The sequence below is a fragment of the Lithobates pipiens genome, unplaced genomic scaffold (assembly GCF_037356315.1).
Source record: "Lithobates pipiens isolate NorthernLeopardFrog02 unplaced genomic scaffold, aLitPip1_a1.2 Scaffold_14, whole genome shotgun sequence".
Taxonomy (NCBI): Eukaryota; Metazoa; Chordata; class Amphibia; order Anura; family Ranidae; genus Lithobates; species Lithobates pipiens.
In genome coordinates this window covers 248,929-267,077 of record NW_027507728.1, presented here as the reverse complement: position 1 = coordinate 267,077, position 18,149 = coordinate 248,929, and the positions used below count along the sequence as shown (strand labels likewise).

The 18,149-nt window shown below is 50.3% G+C and overlaps 1 protein-coding gene across 4 annotated transcripts in view; it reads left to right on the top strand.

The window, feature by feature from the left end:
* Nucleotides 1–1,024: 1,024 nt before the first annotated feature.
* Nucleotides 1,025–18,149, top strand: part of WDR5 (WD repeat domain 5) — a 51,973-nt gene continuing 34,848 nt past the window's right edge. For 2 of the 4 annotated variants that reach the window (XM_077479129.1, XM_077479127.1), the window contains exon 1: nt 1,051–1,209. The gene's annotated coding sequence lies outside the window, so the exon portion shown is untranslated. Of the gene's footprint in view, nt 1,210–18,149 lie in introns of all 4 variants that reach the window. The other 2 variants (XM_077479128.1, XM_077479130.1) reach the window with 2 other exon arrangements.

Here is an 18,149-nt window from a genome sequence, read left to right as displayed (position 1 = left end):
GAGGCTTCCTTCTGGGGCAACAGCCATGCAGACTAATTTGATACAATGTGCGGCGTATGGTCTGAGCACTGGCAGGCTGACCCCCCACCCCTACAACCTCTGCAGCAATGCTGGCAGCACTCATACGTCTATTTCAGGGGTCTCCAACTGATGGCCCTCCAGCTGTTGCAGAACTACAAGTCCCATCATGCCTCTGCCTGAGGGAGTCATGCTTGTAACTGTCCGCCTTGCAATGCCTCATGGGATTTGTCGTTTTTCAACAGCTGGAGGGCCGCCAGTTTGAGACCTCTGGGACTCTATTACCCAAAGACAACCTCTGGATATGACGCTGAAGACGTGACCTCAACTTCTTTGGTTGACCATGGCGAGGCCTGTTCCGAGTGGAACTTGTCCTGTTAAAACCGCTGTATGGTCTTGACCACCGCGCTGCTGTCAGGCTCTTGGCAATCTTCTTATAGCCTAGGCCATCTTTATGTAGAGCAACAATTCTTTTTTTTTTTTTTTAGATCCCCGGAGAGTTCTTTGCCATGAGGTGCCATGTTGACCTTCCGGTGACCAGTATGAGAGAGTGAGAGCGATAACACCAAATTTAACACACCTGCTCCCCATTCACACCTGAGACCTTGTAAGACTAACGAGTCACATGACACTAGGGAGGGAAACTGGTTAATTGGGCACAATTTGGACATTTTCACTCAGGGGTGTATGTAGGCTGCAATGGAAAAGCACCAGGAAAGGAACATTATGGAAATGTAAGCATTCAATTTTTCGGTATGACGCCATAATACAGCATACAATTCCCTTACATGAGGAGATAATCTCCTTCCTCGTTAGTCTAACACTGAGATACGCCGCCTGCTTGTATAGAACGCCCACAGGCTCCTTCAACACAAGAAAAACTCCCCCCCCCGTTGTGGTCGCGATGACGAAAGCGGAGGAGGCGATGACGCATGCGTAGTGCAATCCAGGCTCTACGCATGAACCGTAGCATCGCTCCTGCCTGTCTAAGTATTGCGCAGGCGTAGGGTCGCATGACGCGTCTGGCGTTGTGAGTCATTGCACATGCGCTGTTGGCGCTCCTCGGTGTGGCCTGGCGCGCTCCCTCCTCGCTTACAGTGTGAGGCGGATTCAATGAGTAGCCGGCGGGGGAGCTGAGAGCGAGGCCCGACCCTAAGGGACAGGTAATCGGGCGGTTCAACTGCCTTGAAGGTTAGCGAATCTCGAGCTTTATGGCCTGACCCTTTCGGACTCTCCCTCAGGGTTGTTGGTACTCGGTGTCGGCGTTGTCTCGGCCCTTAGCACGCTCTTTAGGTATTGGGGCCCTTTATTCTCCCGCAGAATTCATTGGGCCCTTTATGTATATGCTGTGGATTCTTGCAGTCCATAGACATCTCTGAGGTCTTATCTGTGTGTTCTGAGAGTTCCTGTCTAGTATTTTCTGGAGGGCTGTTTCTGTTCTGGCTATCTGTGGGGGCCCCATCCTTGCAGGAATGGCACTAGGGGGCCCCATCCTTGCAGGAATGGCACTAGGGGTCCCCCGGGGGCCCCATCCTTGCAGGAATGGCACTATGGGTCTCCCGGGGGCCCCATCCTTGCAGGAGAGGCACTATGGGTCTCCCGGGGGCCCAGCCCTTGCAGGAGAGGCACTATGGGTCTCCCCCGGGGACCCAGCCCTTGCAGGAAGGGCACTATGGGTCTCCCCCGGGGACCCAGCCCTTGCAGGAAGGGCACTATGGGTCTCCCCCGGGGACCCAGCCCTTGCAGGAAGGGCACTATGGGTCTCCCCCGGGGACCCAGCCCTTGCAGGAAGGGCACTATGGGTCTCCCCCGGGGACCCAGCCCTTGCAGGAAGGGCACTATGGGTCTCCCCCGGGGGCCCAGCCCTTGCAGGAAGGGCACTATGGGTCTCCCCCGGGGGCCCAGCCCTTGCAGGAAGGGCACTATGGGTCTCCCCCGGGGGCCCAGCCCTTGCAGGAAGGGCACTATGGGTCTCCCCCGGGGGCCCAGCCCTTGCAGGAAGGGCACTATGGGTCTCCCCCGGGGGCCCAGCCCTTGCAGGAAAGGAGGGCTCTATGGGTTCCTGGGGGAGGCTGTCCCCGCAGGAAAGAAGGGCTCTATGGGTTCCGGGGGGGCGTCCCCGCAGGAAAGGAGGGCTCTATGGGTTCGGGGGGGGCGTCCCCGCAGGAAAGGAGGGCTCTATGGGTTCGGGGGGGGCGTCCCCGCAGGAAAGGAGGGCTCTATGGGTTCCGGGGGGGGGGGGGGGCGTCCCCGCAGGAAAGGAGGGCTCTATGGGTTCCGGGGGGGGGGCGTCCCCGCAGGAAAGGAGGGCTCTATGGGTTCGGGGGGGGGGGGCGTCCCCGCAGGAAAGGAGGGCTCTATGGGTTCCGGGGGGGGCGTCCCCGCAGGAAAGGAGGGCTCTATGGGTTCCGGGGGGGGCGTCCCCGCAGGAAAGGAGGGCTCTATGGGTTCCGGGGGGGGGGGGGGCGTCCCCGCGGGAAAGGAGGGCTCTATGGGTTCCGGGGGGGGGGCGTCCCCGCGGGAAAGGAGGGCTCTATGGGTTCCGGGGGGGGCGTCCCCGTGGGAAAGGAGGGCTCTATGGGTTCCGGGGTGGGGGGGCGTCCCCGCAGGAAAGGAGAGCTCTATGGGTTCCGGGGGGAGGGCGTCCCCGCAGGAAAGGAGAGCTCTATGGGTTCCGGGGGGGGGGGGGCGTCCCCGCAGGAAAGGAGGGCTCTATGGGTTCCCGGGGGCCTGTCCCCACAGGAAGGTCTCTATGGGGTATAACATTGTATATGCTGCAGTAACAGTAGTGCTCCTTTAATCACTGTTGTGTAACTTTTTCTGAAAAATATGAAAAGCGTCTCTGTTCAGGGACATATCTATAAGTTCCTTATGGTCCATCTCTGGTTCCTGGGGGAGGGGGCAATTCCCTGCTGGGAGATTTCTGCAGGTTATATCGAGGTTTATGCTTATGGACTGACTTGAATTAACAGGCTGCACAACACTTGTCTTCTGAGGCCGGTCCCTGATGTTGGAAACTGCTGCGTTTCTATCCTCTAATGCCGCGTACACACGACCGGACTTTTCCAGGGACTAGGTCCTATGGACTTTCAGCGGAGTTCTGATGAATTTTCCGAATGAATGGACTTGGCCACACACAATCACACCAAAGTCCGGATTTGAACGTGATGACGTACGACCGGACTAGAATAAGGAAGTTCATAGCCGTTAGCCAATAGCTCCCCTAGCGTTGTGTTTTGTCCGTCGGACTAGCATACACACCAACGGATTTCTCAGTCCGGTGCTGCAGCAACGCTTTGCCGGCAGTATAGTTGCGCTGCCCCATTGATTTCAATGGGCAGGAGCGGTGTATACACTGCTCCAAAGATGCTGCTAGCAGGACTTTTTACAGTCCTACCAGCGCACCTCTCCAGTGTGAAAGCCCTCGAGCTTTCACACTGGAGTGAATGGAGCGGCTTTTTCAGGGCACTTTGCAGGTGATATTTTAGCGCTGTAGCACATGCAAAGCGACCCAGTGTTAAGGGAAGGCAGAAGTTTTTTATTTTTTATTTTTTTTTAATTTATTTTTTTTCCCCCTAATGCATTCTATACATTAAGATAAAAAGCCTTCTGTGTGTAACAGCCCCATCTCTGTCCACAAGTCCCTCAGCCGTCCAAGACTCCTTCCTGATTGGCTCAGACACAGCAGCTGCACCATTGGCTTCAGCTACTGTCAATTAAAGTCAGTTAGCCAAATGACAGCTCTGTGTCTGAATGGGGACACGGAGCTGCAGCTTGGCTCGGGTGCCCAAGCTGCTTGCTGTGAGAGCACTTGACAGGAGCAGCAAAGAGACACCCGAGAAAAGGAGGATCCATCTGGGTTGCCCTGTGCAAATCCACTACACAGAGCAGATAAGTATAGTGTGTGTGTGTGTGTGTGTATGTCTTAAGTTTGATAAAAAAAAAATAAAAAATTGCTTTAAAGCGGGACTGCACTGCGGAAAAAAATATTAAAAGCCAGCAGCTACAAATACTACAGCTGCTGACTTTTAATAAATGGACACTCACCTGTGCCGGGGTCCAGCGATGCCGATCGATCTCTCGGCTGCTGCCGCCACCATTCTAGGTGAGGGAATCAGGAAGCGAAGCGACTTCACTTCCCGGTTCCCTACTGCGCGAGTCGCGCAGCGCAATAGGAATTGTCCACGCTGTTCCTGGGACCCTTGTGTGTCCCAGCAGACAGCGCGCAGGGACAGGAAGAGGCATAGACTCCCGTGGGAGTCTATGCCCGGAAGTGGGTGTAAATACATGTCTTTGACAGGTATCTGCACCCCCCTCCCCCTTGAAAGGTGCCAATTGTGGCACCGGAGGGGGGGGGGGGGGTTCTGATCAGCGGAAGTTCCACTTTAGGGTGGAATCCCGCTTTAAGTGCAATCCTCATTGTGAGAACATTTAGAAATGCCGCAGGCGGTAAAGAAAAAAGTGAAACATTGCTCTATGCAAGGACATATCATTATGTTCCTTGGGGCCCATCACTGCAGGGGATCCCTAAATATTACTAAGGGACTTGATTAGAAATGTGTTTTCTCATATCGTCTTCCAGGACAGCCTTTGAGATATAGGGCTCCTCCCTCCGGGACAGGAAACACGTCAAGCCAATTAAATAAAAGGTGTGGTCCTCCAGGCCCTCCTCAGTTTTTGTGTTTCCTGCCGGACGGGAAGGAGCACGTCTTGGAACTGGTAAGGGGAGCTCCTTCTCAGGGGTTTTACCTGGGGAGAGCGCCTTGATGGACCTGGCCCTTAGCACCCCTCGGTCCGAACGAAGGGAGGAGAGGGTAGCTTTCAGTCCCCGCTGCCATTTAAACGTTCGGAGAGAACGGGACCCTGATACGCGGCAATCTCCCCCTCGGAGCGCTAACCGCTCGTACCTGTCGGTCGGAGGCGGCGGGAGACGTTCGCTCTACCGACCGGCGTTCGGGTACTGTGAGCGGTACGTTCGTAAGAACGCACGGCGTCGGGGCGGAGTTTTTGCGCTCTGGCGTACGGAAGTGGGAGAGACGCACTTCCGCCGGATTCGCGTCATCAGGGGGCGCCGCAGGACCCGTTCCAGTCCTTTGGGCGCGGCGGTGTGACTACAGGGTTGCCTGGAGCAGTGTGAAGGCTCAGAGAGACTGAGTGATACACAGGAACCATGGAGAGTGCGGTTGTGCAGGTGGACTCCGGTTCAACAGGCTCCAGTACCTCTCAGGTAAGCTTGGTGAGGGCAGACCAGGACTTACACTGGGGGGTGGGGGGTCACTCTGACCCGTAGCACCTTCCCGGGGTGGAGAACCTGCTGGTGAAGGGGGGCACTTCCTAAACAGACCCTAGAAGCACAGTGGTGTGGTCAGGGGTGGTATTTTAATGGGACCCTGTTTTTCTTTGTTTTTAGGTTTAACAGGACAGAGCCCAGATACCTTTACCCAGAAGGAAATGTGCCGTGTGTGGGGCTAAGTTAGGCACCGGTTGGGAGAAGCCGCTTTGCCCAGATTGTGTCAGTAGCCTGGTAAAAGAGGACTCGGTGGCAGCTTGTCACAATGTTTTAACATCCGTAAAGGATGAGATTGCATCCACCTTCCAATCTTTTAAAAACATGATGGATAGGATGCAGGGTCCTTCTGTCTCTTTACCCAGAGCCGTGAGTATGCCTTCCTTATCCGAACCAAGTCAGGAGGAGGAGGTGGATAGGGAGAGGTTATCCAGGTCATTAGCCTCCTCTAGGACAGAGTCTACTTCAGAATCTGAGGGGGAGGAAGAGGCCATTAGATCAGCCAGATACAAGCTGTCTTTGGATGATGTGGGTGACCTCCTCAAGGCTATATATGACACCTTAGAGATCAGAGAAGAACAGGTCCAGCTTTCAAAACACGACATGATGTATCAAGGGTCGAGTGTAATGAAAGACAGGGTATTCCCCGTCCATAAGTCGCTAGTGGAGGCGATTCTGCTGGAGTGGGAACAACCGGAAAAAAGGCCATTTTTTTCAGGTAGCCTTAGAAGGAGGTTCCCTTTTGAATCGGATGCGGTGCATCCCTGGAACAAGGTTCCCAAATTAGACGCTCCCTTGGCTAAGGTCTCTAAGAAGACAGATTTGGCCTTTGATGATATGGGTTCACTCAGGGACCCTATGGATAAGAGGGGAGATCTGCTGCTCAAGAGAGCCTGGGATGCCTCTTCCATCGGGCTTAAACCGGCCCTAGCAGCTACCTGTGTGGCCAGAAACTTGGAGTGTTGGCTTACACAGTTAGAATCACATATTTCTGCAGGTACTTCTAGGCAACAGCTGTTGAAGTCCTTTCCGCTACTGTTTAAAGCGGTGGGCTTTTTAGCGGATGCCTCGGCAGAATCAGTCAAACTGGCTGCTAGATCAGCAGCACTAGTGAACGCTGCCAGAAGGGCCGTTTGGCTTAAGACCTGGTCAGGAGACACAGCTTCAAAACTAAAGTTGTGTGGATTACCCTTTTCAGGGGACCATTTGTTTGGGCCCGGCCTGCAAGAGGCGTTAGAGCGCACGCAGGATAGGAAGAAAGCTTTCCCAGAAAGGAAAAAGAGACCTGAAGGGAAACGCCTTTTTCGAAGCCCCAGGCAGCAAAACCTGCAGGAAAGGGAGGTTCGCCCCAAAAAGCATTGGACGGGTCACAAGGGAAGAGGCAGAGGAGGTATCTTATTCAATCCTCCTCAACCCTCCCCTAAAACCCAGTGACTCCTGCGTCCCGGTGGGAGGAAGACTGGGGAAGTTCCTCCCACAGTGGGAAGCTTCAACCGAAAGTCCGTTCATTCGAGATCTTGTAAGGAACGGCTACAGGTTGGAGTTTGGTTCAGTTCCCCTCCCGAACTTTCAAGTAACAAGGTTACCAAGGGACCAAGAGAAAGCAGAGGCTTTGGCTCTTCTTCTGGGGGATCTGGTGGACCAAGAAGTAATGGTGCAGGTACCTCAGGAGGAGCGAGGCTTGGGGGTTTACTCCCACGTATTCGTGGTAAAGAAACCTTCGGGGAAGTTCAGGTTAATACTGAATCTCCGTCCCCTGAACAGATTTATAAAATACAAGCGGTTCCGGATGGAGTCAATCTTCTCGGTAACCAAATTCCTGTTTCAGGGCTGTCACATGGCCACAGTGGATCTCAGGGATGCATATTTGCATATCCCGATTCATCCGGAATCTCAGAGATTTCTCAGGTTGGCGGTGAGGTTGAACACGGGGGTGTTACACCTCCAGTTTCGAGCTCTCCCCTTCGGGCTTTCAGCCTCACCAAGAGTCTTTACAAAAGTTCTGGCAGAGGCACTGGCCCCATTAAGGCTCAAGGCTATAACAGTGATCCCATATCTGGACGATCTACTGTTCATAGCCCAGTCGGCCCAACAGCTGCAGAGGGACATACAGGAGGCCTTGGTTTTCCTGCGCTCACTGGGGTGGCTGATAAACCAGGAAAAATCCCAGCTGACCCCCTCACAGGAGGTCCTGTATTTAGGATACAGGATTTCTTCAGTGGAAATGAGAGTATTTCTTCCGGAGGAGAAGATCGGCAAGCTAGAGCAGGCGGTAGCCCAGCTTCAATCTGGTCGGGAAGCCCAGATCAGGGAGGTGATGAGAGTCCTAGGGTTGATGACATCATGCTTTCCAGCGGTGGCCTGGGCAAGACATCATCAGCGTCCTTTACAAAGACTCATGCTCCGTTATTGGGATGGCAGGCAGGAGAGCCTGGATCAGGTTATGCCCCTATCCTCGGCAGTCAGGAGGTCTCTTTGGTGGTGGCGGGCCCAGGTCAACCTAGACAGGGGTCTTCCCTGGTCCCCACAAGCTACGGTGGTGGTCACGACCGATGCCAGTGCGCTGGGTTGGGGTGCCCACCTAGAGGGAACCTTAGCCCAGGGTTCCTGGTCGAACCTAGAGACAGGTCGTTCCTCAAACCAGAAGGAACTTCTGGCAGTCTGGAAAGCTATAGAAACATTCCAGTCCCGGTTACATGGCAGGGATCTGCAAGTTCGCTCAGACAATGTGACAGCAGTAGCCTACCTGAACAAGCAAGGGGGAACCAGAAGCCCTGCACTGCAGGTAATTGCGGACAAAATCTTCTGCTGGGCAGAGAAGAATTTGTCCTCAATATCAGCCATTCACCTAAAGGGAACCCAGAATTTCCTGGCCGACTTTCTCAGTCGCCAGAAGATAGGTCAGGACGAGTGGGCCCTCAACAAGGAAGTGTTCGAGGAGATCGTGTCATGCTGGGGAAGGCCAGAAATAGACCTATTTGCAACAGAAGGCAACAGGAAGGTGACACAATTTTTTTCGGTTCACCCACAGGATCGGGCCAGGGGGATAGACGCCCTTGCCAATCCATGGATGTTTGGCCTGTGTTACGCCTTTCCTCCCGTAAGGATGGTGGCGGAGGTTCTGCAGAAGTTCCGTTCGGAAACTACGGACCTCATTTTAGTAGCTCCTTTTTGGCCAAGGAGACCCTGGTTTGCCAGCATAAAGAGATTGGCCGTACATCCTCCGCTGTTTCTACCAGTCAGGGAGGACTTACTTTCCCAGGGGCCGATCCTGTGCCCTCAGATAGAGAGGCTCAAGCTTGCGGCCTGGTATCTGAGGAACAAATCTTAAGGTCACAGGGTTTCTCAGAGAGAGTGATTAGGACCTTGTTAGAATGCCGTAAACCTGTTACTAGGGCAATTTACGCCAAGGTAGGAAAGAGGTTTAATTCCTGGTTGCGAGAACAGGGGATTGCAAGTCCCGGGGTCCCGGCAGTCCTAGATTTTCTACAGGCAGGGGTAGAACTGGGCCTATCTATCAGCACTCTAAAGGTACAGGTGGCGGCCTTAAGTGTTTTCCTTCAGTCCTCCCTTCAGCAGAATCCATTTGTCAGGAACTTCTTCAAGGCTCTATCTAGATCCAGGCCTGTGAGAATGAAGTCCTGTCCTACTTGGGATTTGGCCTTGGTTCTTAGAGCTCTGACCCAAGATCCATTTGAACCATTAGAGGGGGCTTCACTTAAGTGGATTGTACTAAAGACTGTATTTTTGATAGCGATCACGTCAGCTAGAAGGGTCAGTGATCTACAAGCGCTCTCGGTCAGAGAGCCATTTCTGTTAATCTTAGAGGACAGGGTAGTACTTAAGACTGATCCTAGTTTTCTTCCTAAAGTGGTGTCCACTTTTCATAGGACACAGGATATTATTTTGCCAACTTTTTTCTCAACCTCAGACAAGGATGAGGCGAGATCTTTAAGTTTGTTAGACGTCAGGAGAAGTCTATTGATTTTTTTAGAAGCCACTAAGGTCTTCAGGAAGTCAGACTCACTTTTTGTTAATTTTTCGGGCGCCCGCAAGGGCTGCAAGGCGTCCAAAGCGTCTATCGCCAGGTGGATACGAATGGCGATAGTTAAAGCCTATGAGTTAGAGGGGAAGCAGGCACCCTTAGTTAAGGCACACTCTACAAGGGCGGTTTCCGCATCATGGGCAGAGAGGGCTGGAGCCTCTCCGGAGGAGATCTGCAAAGCAGCAACGTGGTCCAGCTACTCAACGTTCGCAAGACATTACCGTCTGGATTTATGGTCTGATAAAGAGCAGACTTTTGGACGTAAGGTCCTCCAGGCAGTGGTCCCGCCCTGACAAGGTGAGCTCCTTGCTTATCATCTCAAAGGCTGTCCTGGAAGACGATATGAGAAAACCGGAGTTAGACTTACCGGTAACTCTTTTTCTAGGAGTCTTCCAGGACAGCCTGGCTTCCCACCCAAAGTTGTTTAAATTGGACTAAGTGGTGAGGATGTGTATTAACATGATTGTTAGTGTGTTATGTCTTTCAGAGCCCCCCGGCGGTTCTTGGAGTAAAACTGAGGAGGGCCTGGAGGACCACACCTTTTATTTAATTGGCTTGACGTGTTTCCTGTCCCGGAGGGAGGAGCCCTATATCTCAAAGGCTGTCCTGGAAGACTCCTAGAAAAAGAGTTACCGGTAAGTCTAACTCCGGTTTTTTTTTTTTTTTTTTTTTTTTTTTCTCCCCCTCTTCATACATCATGGGACACAGTCAGGCTAATATTCATTACCTGCTGGGTTATACGTCCTCATTAGGTGAATGGACACTGGTAGACCAAAGGTCTTCTGACAGGAAGTGATCCCCTATAAAACCCCTCCCATACAGGAAGCACTTCAGTTTATTTTACCAGTGTGTGCAAGGTGGATGGCACGGTTTGTTTGAGCTCTCTGAGCTCCAGGTCTATAGTACCACAAACGGTTGCAAAAAATGATTCAAGGGGTTGAACGATCAGATCCATTTGACAAAGGCTTTTCTGCTTAGCTAAATGGTACCCGAGCCTCGCAAAGAAGACTATGTAGATCCTACGAGGTTTTGCCTGTAACGTGGCCTTCGGGTGCTGGACCCTGCGGTCTGTAAATCCTGGACACTACAGCGCTAAGGTATTTGGTGCAGGGTGCTGTACAGGTGGCCCCTAAACATGAAATGGTACCCAGACCTTGAAGGTCCAAGTGACCGGAATCCGCCGTGAAGGGTGAAGATTGGGACCTTAGTTCCTAAGTGGCCCTGCACCTGGACGGGTAAGTGAAACGCCTTTATTTTATTATTGTGGGGCTTGCCAGTGATTGTAACAATCAGTCAAGCTAGCTAAAGGCTGGACATCTGTGTGCGGTGACAATACAGGGGAGTTCTGGGCTAGCTGTGGGTGTTTCTAAAGTGTAAGAGCGCCGTTGGGCTCAGCAGTTTGGCGGCTTTGCCGCACATATCCTTTATCTGGGTACATGAATACAGTCGCCTGCTCGCTGGGACCGTGCACATGCGTGCGCATGCATGCATAGAGCATTCTGGTGCACACCCAGCTTATTTAAGCTGCTTATGCAAAGCATGTGGTGTTTCAAGAAAGCAGCTGTGGGACACAGAGCAGGCTCTGAACAAACACTTTCAGTAGTTCATTTTTCCTTACCTGGATCACGTGAGTCACCAGGTGTTGCTTGGCAGGCTAAAGGCGATTAGCCTTGGAACAGGGGGTGTACGCTGATTGGTGACATCCTGACAAGTTTTTTGCCTCCTAAAAAGGTGTTCCCTTTTATACCCAAATAGATGAAAAGTTTGTTAAAAAATTATTATGGCGCATGCCAGCCGTAGATGCAGCAGTCTCTTCCTTAAACAAGAACTTAGAGGGATTCCACCCAAAAAAAAAATATTAAAAGCCAGCAGCTATAAATACTACAGCTGCTGACTTTTAATAAATGGACACTCACCTGTCCCGGGTTCCAGCGAGACCGATTGATCGCTCGGCTCTCGGCTGCTGTCACCACCATTCTAGGTGAGGGAATCAGGAAGTGAAGTGAATCGGCTTCACTTCCCGGTTCCCTACTGCGCATGCGCGAGCCGCGCCGCGCAATAGGAAATCTCAGCGCTGTCACTGGGACCCGTGTGTGTCCCAGCAGACAGCGCGGCAGGGCAGGAAATGGCGTAGACTCCCATGGGAGTCTATGCCCGGAAGTGGGTGAAAATACCTGTCTTTGACAGGTATCTCCACCCCCCTCCCCCCTGAAAGGTGTCAATTGTGACACCGGAGGGGGGGAGGGATCCGATCAGCGGAGGTTCCACTTTAGGGTGGAATCCCGCTTTAACTTGTTCGGTAGTTAACGCTCAGGGCTTGAAAGACCCTGTTGACAAGAAATTGGTATTATTAAAAGCTTCCTTTTCCTTGGCCAGCTCAGCTATTCAGCAAGCTGTTGCAGCAATTGATATTTACCAGTCCGTAAAGGATCAGGTCAAATGGCCTGTTAGGCCTAACCAGGAGGATGATCTACCTGGAAAGTAAGACAGATATTTCTTGAACGCTGTGTTTTGCTGTTGATGCTTTAAAGGATTCAATACAGCAGGTTTCTCGTTTGGCTCTCTTGTCTGTACATATATGCAGACTTTTATGGCTTAAGAACTGGTCAGCTGAGCTTCCTTGCAAAAAGTTATTGGCTGGTTTCCCGTTTCACGGGGAACGTTTATTCAGTGATCTCTACTACCTGTGAAGAAAAGCACCAAATGTCCCTCGTTTTAAAAACCCAGGGACTGCTTCCCCAAATGTCTCAATGTCAGGGCGGTTTTGCCGCCAACAGGGTGCTAGGGCCAAGGGCAGAATAGGTCCTGGGTCCAAAATTATTCTAAAACCAGCACCAAGTCCTCCCTTTGAGGTGATGCCCCCATTAGGTGGGGGGGGGGAAGGCTGCTGCACTTTGTGGACATTTGGAAAACAACAATTCAGGACGAGTGGGTCTCTTCAAATATACCTCGCGGTTACAAGTTGGAGTTATGAGGGATGCCCCCTCAGGTCTTTAAGATCCCGCGTTCCCTTGGGTCCTCAAAAAATAAAAAATAAAAAACGTATTGCTTCAGGCACTACATCATCTAGTACATCAAGGAGTGATTGTAGAGGTTCCAGTATCCGAAAGGGCGCACAGTGTTTTACTCAAAACTATTTACGGTTCAGAAACCAAACTTTGACACAAGGCCCATTTTGGACCTAAGATCCCTGAACAGGTATCTTTTGATGAAGTCCTTAAGGATGGAGTCTGTCCGCTCTGTAGTAACCCCACTCCAGAGGGGGGCCTCTTTAGCCTCCATCGATATAAAGGAAGCATACCTATCTTTCAGCTTCATCAGAGGTTCCTACATTTTGCAGTAGAGGAACATCATTTTCAATTTGTGGCTTTACCCTTCAGGTGTGCTACAGCTCCCAGGTGTTCAAAAAGGTCCTAGCACCAGCACTGGGTCGCTTAAGGGCCCAAGGGACCCTGGTGCTTTTGGTATCTGTACGACCGCTTGCTCAGAGATAACTCAGTACAGGCTCTAGAACAGAGCATAATATACACAGTGAGGTATTTGGAAAGCTTAGGCTGGATCATAAATTCCCGAAAAGTCAGCCTTGAGACTAGCTCAGTCTAAGATATTTAGGTCTGATTCTAAACATGGTCTAAGCAAGAGTGTTCTTGCCACCCATAAGGATCTGTGCACTGAAGGATCAGGTGCGTCAGATAAGGGGCACCAGACAACCCTCCATTTGGCTCTGTATGAGTCTTCCAGGGAGGATGGTATCTCCTGAGGCGGTGCCCTATGCCCAGTTCCATTCCAGGCCTTTACAACTAGACATCTGTTGGCTTGTAACAGAGGAAGAAAAACCCTGGATTATCCAATGTGCTTATCTCCTCAGGCATGCTTAAGCCTAAACTGTTTGCAGGATCAGAACCTGCAAAGGGAAGATCCTTCCTCCCAGTAACTTGGAGCGTACGGACTTCAGATGCCAGTCTCTCAGGCTGGGGAGCAACCCTAGACCGGCTCAAGGGAAATGGTCAGGGACAGAACAGACCCTGCCCATTAAAACCCTAGAATTATGGATAGTACATCTGGCCATATGGTCCTGGACGATGGAACTTCAGGACTGCCCATCAGAGTTCAGTCTGACAGTGCCACGGCAGTGGTCTATATAAAACACCAAGGTTGTACCAGGAGTAGTTCAGCTTTGAAGGAGGGGAACTACATACTTCCCTAGGCAGAGTGACGTGCCAATAATATTGGCAGTCCATATCCCAGGAGTAGAGAACTGGAAGGCAGTTTATCTCAGCCGTCAGCAGATCTGCCCAAGGGAATGGTCACTACACCCAGAGGTGTTCCAGGAAATTTGCCAACGGGGGTGGTCAGAGGCCGACCTATTGGCACCAAGGTTCAACAACAAGCTACAGCAGTTTGTTTCTCAAACAAGAGATCCTCTGGCAGTTGGAGCAGATGCTCTTATAGTTCCATGGAGCCTGTACACCCTGGTTTGTGCTTTCCCTCTAATCCCTCTCCTTCCACATTTGTTGTGTAGGATTCGGAGAGAGGGGGTTCCAGTCATTATTTTAGTGGCACCAGCCTGGCCCAGAAGGCCCTGGTTCCCGGAGATTGTGAGACTGACAATAGATGGGCCATGGGCACTTCCACATAATCCCGATCTACTGTCTTAAGGTCCTATATTCCACCCCAATTTAAGTCTCTAAATTTGACGGCATGGCTATTGAAGCCAGGGTGTTGAAGGATCTCGGGACCAGTGGTGTCTACCCTAGTGAATGCTAGGAAGATATATCATAAGGTCTGGAAGACTTGTATTGCTTGCTGTGAAGCCTGAAAATGGCATCCATGGAAATGTGATTGGGAGTATTCTCCCTTTTTTCTACAGTCAGCTGTGGAAATCAAATTGGCTTTGAGTACAATCAGAGGTTAGGTTTCAGCCCTATCGGCATTCTTCCAAAGGCCTTTAGCCTCCTATTCACTGATCCAGACCTTTTATGCAAGGGGCAACTAGCTTGTGTCCTTGAGACCTGAACTTGGTGCTGTCAGTGTTACAGAAACAACCTTTTGAACCTATTAAGGAAATTCCAATTAGACTTGTTGTCATGCCAGCTAGCCTTCCTGATGACTATCGCCTCAGCTAGAAGGGTGTTGGAGCTGGCGGCCCTTTCATGCAGGGAACCATATTTGATCCTTCACCACGACAGTCATGTTACGACCTGTTCGTTCCTTTATTGCCAAAAGTGTTGTTGGCCTTTCATTTAAATCTGGACATTATTTTGCCTTTTTTTTTCTCTCAGCCTCGCTCAGTGGAAAAGAGACTACTGCATTCTTTGGACGTTGTCCTGGCAGTCAGTTTTTGTATAGATCTGCGGAGATCCCAGGATCAGACTCCTTTTCTGTTTTACCAAAAGGACCCAAGAAGGGTCTGTCAATTGGTCATTCAGGCCTACTGTCTGAAACTTAAAGCTCATCCCTTTTTTAGGTGAGAGCGCATTCTACCAGGGGTGTAGGAGCTGATGGCTTAAAGCCTAGGAAGTTATCTGTGGCTCAGACTTGTAAGGCTGCTACCTGGTCTTCAGTGCATACATTCACAAAATTTTTATCAGGTGGCTGTTCGAGCAGCTGAGGATTTGGCTTTCAGCTGCAGTGAAATGCGGGCTGCCGTATAAGTTCTGATGGCTATTGTTTGGCAGGGTGTCTTCCTCCCCTCAAGGCTATTTCTCTGGGATGTCTCAACAGGTAATGAATATTAGCCTAACTCCGTGTAATTATAATGCATGAAAAAGATACTACATACATACTTGCCAGTAAGATCCTTTTGAGTACATCATGGGACACATACACTTCCTGTATGGGAGGGGTTATATAGGGTATTACTTCCTGTCTGAAGACCTTTTTTGGTCTACCAGTGTCTATTCACCTAATGATGAAGAATAATCCAGCAGGTAATATAATTCTGTGGTGAGGGGACAATCCCTGCTGGGCGTTCAGTATAGGTTTGTGACCTAGTGCATGGGTATATTTGAGCTCCTTTGCTCCACGATGATGGTATTGAGGATGCTTCAGTATGCTCCTTTTTCCCAGGTTGTGGTAATACTCTTGTTCATTGAGCTCCACCCCTCTTTGAAGACCACTACCCAAAAGCACCTTGTTGAGGACACGGCAACCCTGGCCGTTGGTTGTCTTACTGCGAGCGGGGAGCTTGTCGGAATCTGGGAGCCCCGTTTAACAAGGGACACTCCAGATCCCGGCTCCCCACCCTATATACATGTGTATGGAGTACATTGTACCTCTACACATTAGCCTAAAAAAACAAACAAAAAAAAGTCAATCGCATTACATTGGTTTTTATAGTAATTTATTAAGGCAATTCCATCTCTTCCGATTCCCCCCCCCCCCCTTGTGGCTCTTCTGTCTTCTCCGCTCATTTCTTCTGCCCTCTCCGGTTCTTCTCCGATATATATTCTTGCTCTTTTGACCGGTCTTCATCGCTGTCTTCTCCCTCTGTTGTTCTTCCGATGTTGACTCGATGCTCTCTGCCACTCTAATGCTGGTGCGCAGTGTGCCACTACTTTGTTGGCATGGGGCGGGGACGCCAGAGGTACGACAAATCCACCCATCATGCCCCAAATGGTGTTGTCATAAGGGGCAGGTCCTCCCGATGACTTCAGTGCTGCCCCATGCCAATATAAGTAGTAGCACACCGTGCACCTAGCATTAGAGCGGGAGAGAGCGTCGAACAGTGGTGAAGAGTGCAAAGAGACGCCGGAGCTGCCTTAATTATTTTAACACCCTGTGTGCTTTTATTTTTGACACTTTTTTTTTTTTTCTGATGAACGGGTAGTGCCCCATACTCATACACAGGGTGGGGGGCTGGGATCTGGGGGTCACCTTGTTAAAGGGGGGCTTCCAGCCCCCGCCAAGCTCCCTGCCTGCAGACCTTAACATTTAAAGGCCAGGTTTGTCGGGAAGAGTGCATTGTCCTCCTCAACATGTGGACAAGGGCTTTGGGGCAGGCCCTTCACCCACGATGTTGAGGGCATGTGGCCTGGTACGGTTCCGGGGGGGGGAGGGGGTTTGCTCGTACCTACCCCCTTTCCTGACCTGCCAGGCTGTGTGCTTGGATATGGGTCTGGTATGGATTTGGGGGGGAGCGGGGGCATGCAATTTTTTTTCGGTTACCCTTAAAATCCATTCTACACCGAAGGGCCTGGTATGCTCTTGGAGGGGGAACCCATGCTGGTTTAATAAAATAAAAAATTGATGTGGAGTTCCCCTTCAAGGTCATCAGAGCACAAGTCGCATGCCAAAGTCAGATCATTCAAGATGGTGATGCGACTTCAGTGATGTTCAATGGGCTGAAGTAGCATCAAAGTCAGACCAAAGTAGTGCAGGGAGCATTTTCAAAGTCCGACCAACTTGTGTCGGACCAGTTATGATGACTCCCATAGGGAAACATTGATTTGCATGGGACATGAGCTCCCAATGTCAGAGTTTGTATCAGTGTGAACCCAGCCTAAGAGGCATTTCAGGTCTCCCGACAGACCCTTGCATCTTTAATCCAGTGCTGCACTGACGTTTCTGGATTCTGAGTCATGGGGAAAGCAAAAGAATGGTCAAAGGATCTGTGTGAAAAGGTAGCTGAACTGTATAAGACAGGAAAGGGATATAAAAACATATCCAAGGATTTGAGAATGCCAATCAGCAGTGTTCAAACTTTTTATTTTTTTATTTTTTTTATTTCTCTTTATTTGTTTCAATTCATCATATCAAAATCCAAATATTTTTCAATCAAACAATACACAACATAAAAAACATGATACACTAGGATTTGTTAACTGACATGTCCAATTCCTTATCACCCCTGTACCAATTGAACACCACACGATCTCCATAGCTATCATTGTTTCAAGACTCAACTGTTAATAAATATTAACCTCTATCTAATCTTTATCCTCATACGGTAATGCTAATCCAATGGGTGCTCCATTTCCTTCCCCCAAGGGGCCCATATTTTCTCAAACCCTTTAAGGTTTCCCCTACGTATATATACCGTCCTTTCCTTCCACACCAGGTCATTAATAACTTGGGTCCATTCACTCGAAAGAGGTGCTCTCACCGCTTGCCACTTTTGTGCTATCGGTTTCCGCGCTTGGAACAAGCACCGTGTGACTGCAGCTGTTATATTCCACCCTTCCCCAAGAGCAGTGTTCAAACTTTAATCAAGAAGTGGAAAATGAGGGGTTCTGTTGGAACTACACTATGGTCAGCTAGACCAACTAAAATTTCATAACTGCCAGGAAAATTTGTTCAGGATGCAAAGAAAAACCCAGCTGCCTGTGCATGCTTTTGGCTTATACACCAAGGTATATGCTGACGTACCAATAGTTCTCTTGTAAACACAAATGAGGATTGTAGACATGAAACTGATCTGAAAAAAAATGAAAATTTGCTCCAGGCTCCTTTGACAGTGGGTAATGTAGTCTAATGCCATTGCTACTTGGGTTACCAATGAAAGCAGAGTTTGCACATCAACATCTCTTCCTAAACAGAGAGTCCTTTTTGGCCACGTGATCAATGCTGCAACTTGTCACATGAGAATCCATTGGAGGGAGTCCCGGGCACTTTTTTTTTTTTTTTCTAAAGTAATAAGAATTTTACAGCTGTGGGTAGCCTAACAGTTTCTTAGCTCTTAGTTGGCTGTAGAGTATAGGTCTGTGTTTTTTTTTTTTTTTTTTTTTTTTTATATGGTCCCACAGTGTTGCTCAGTGTAGTTTATCTGAGGATCAAAGTTATGGTATAGAATGTGCATTG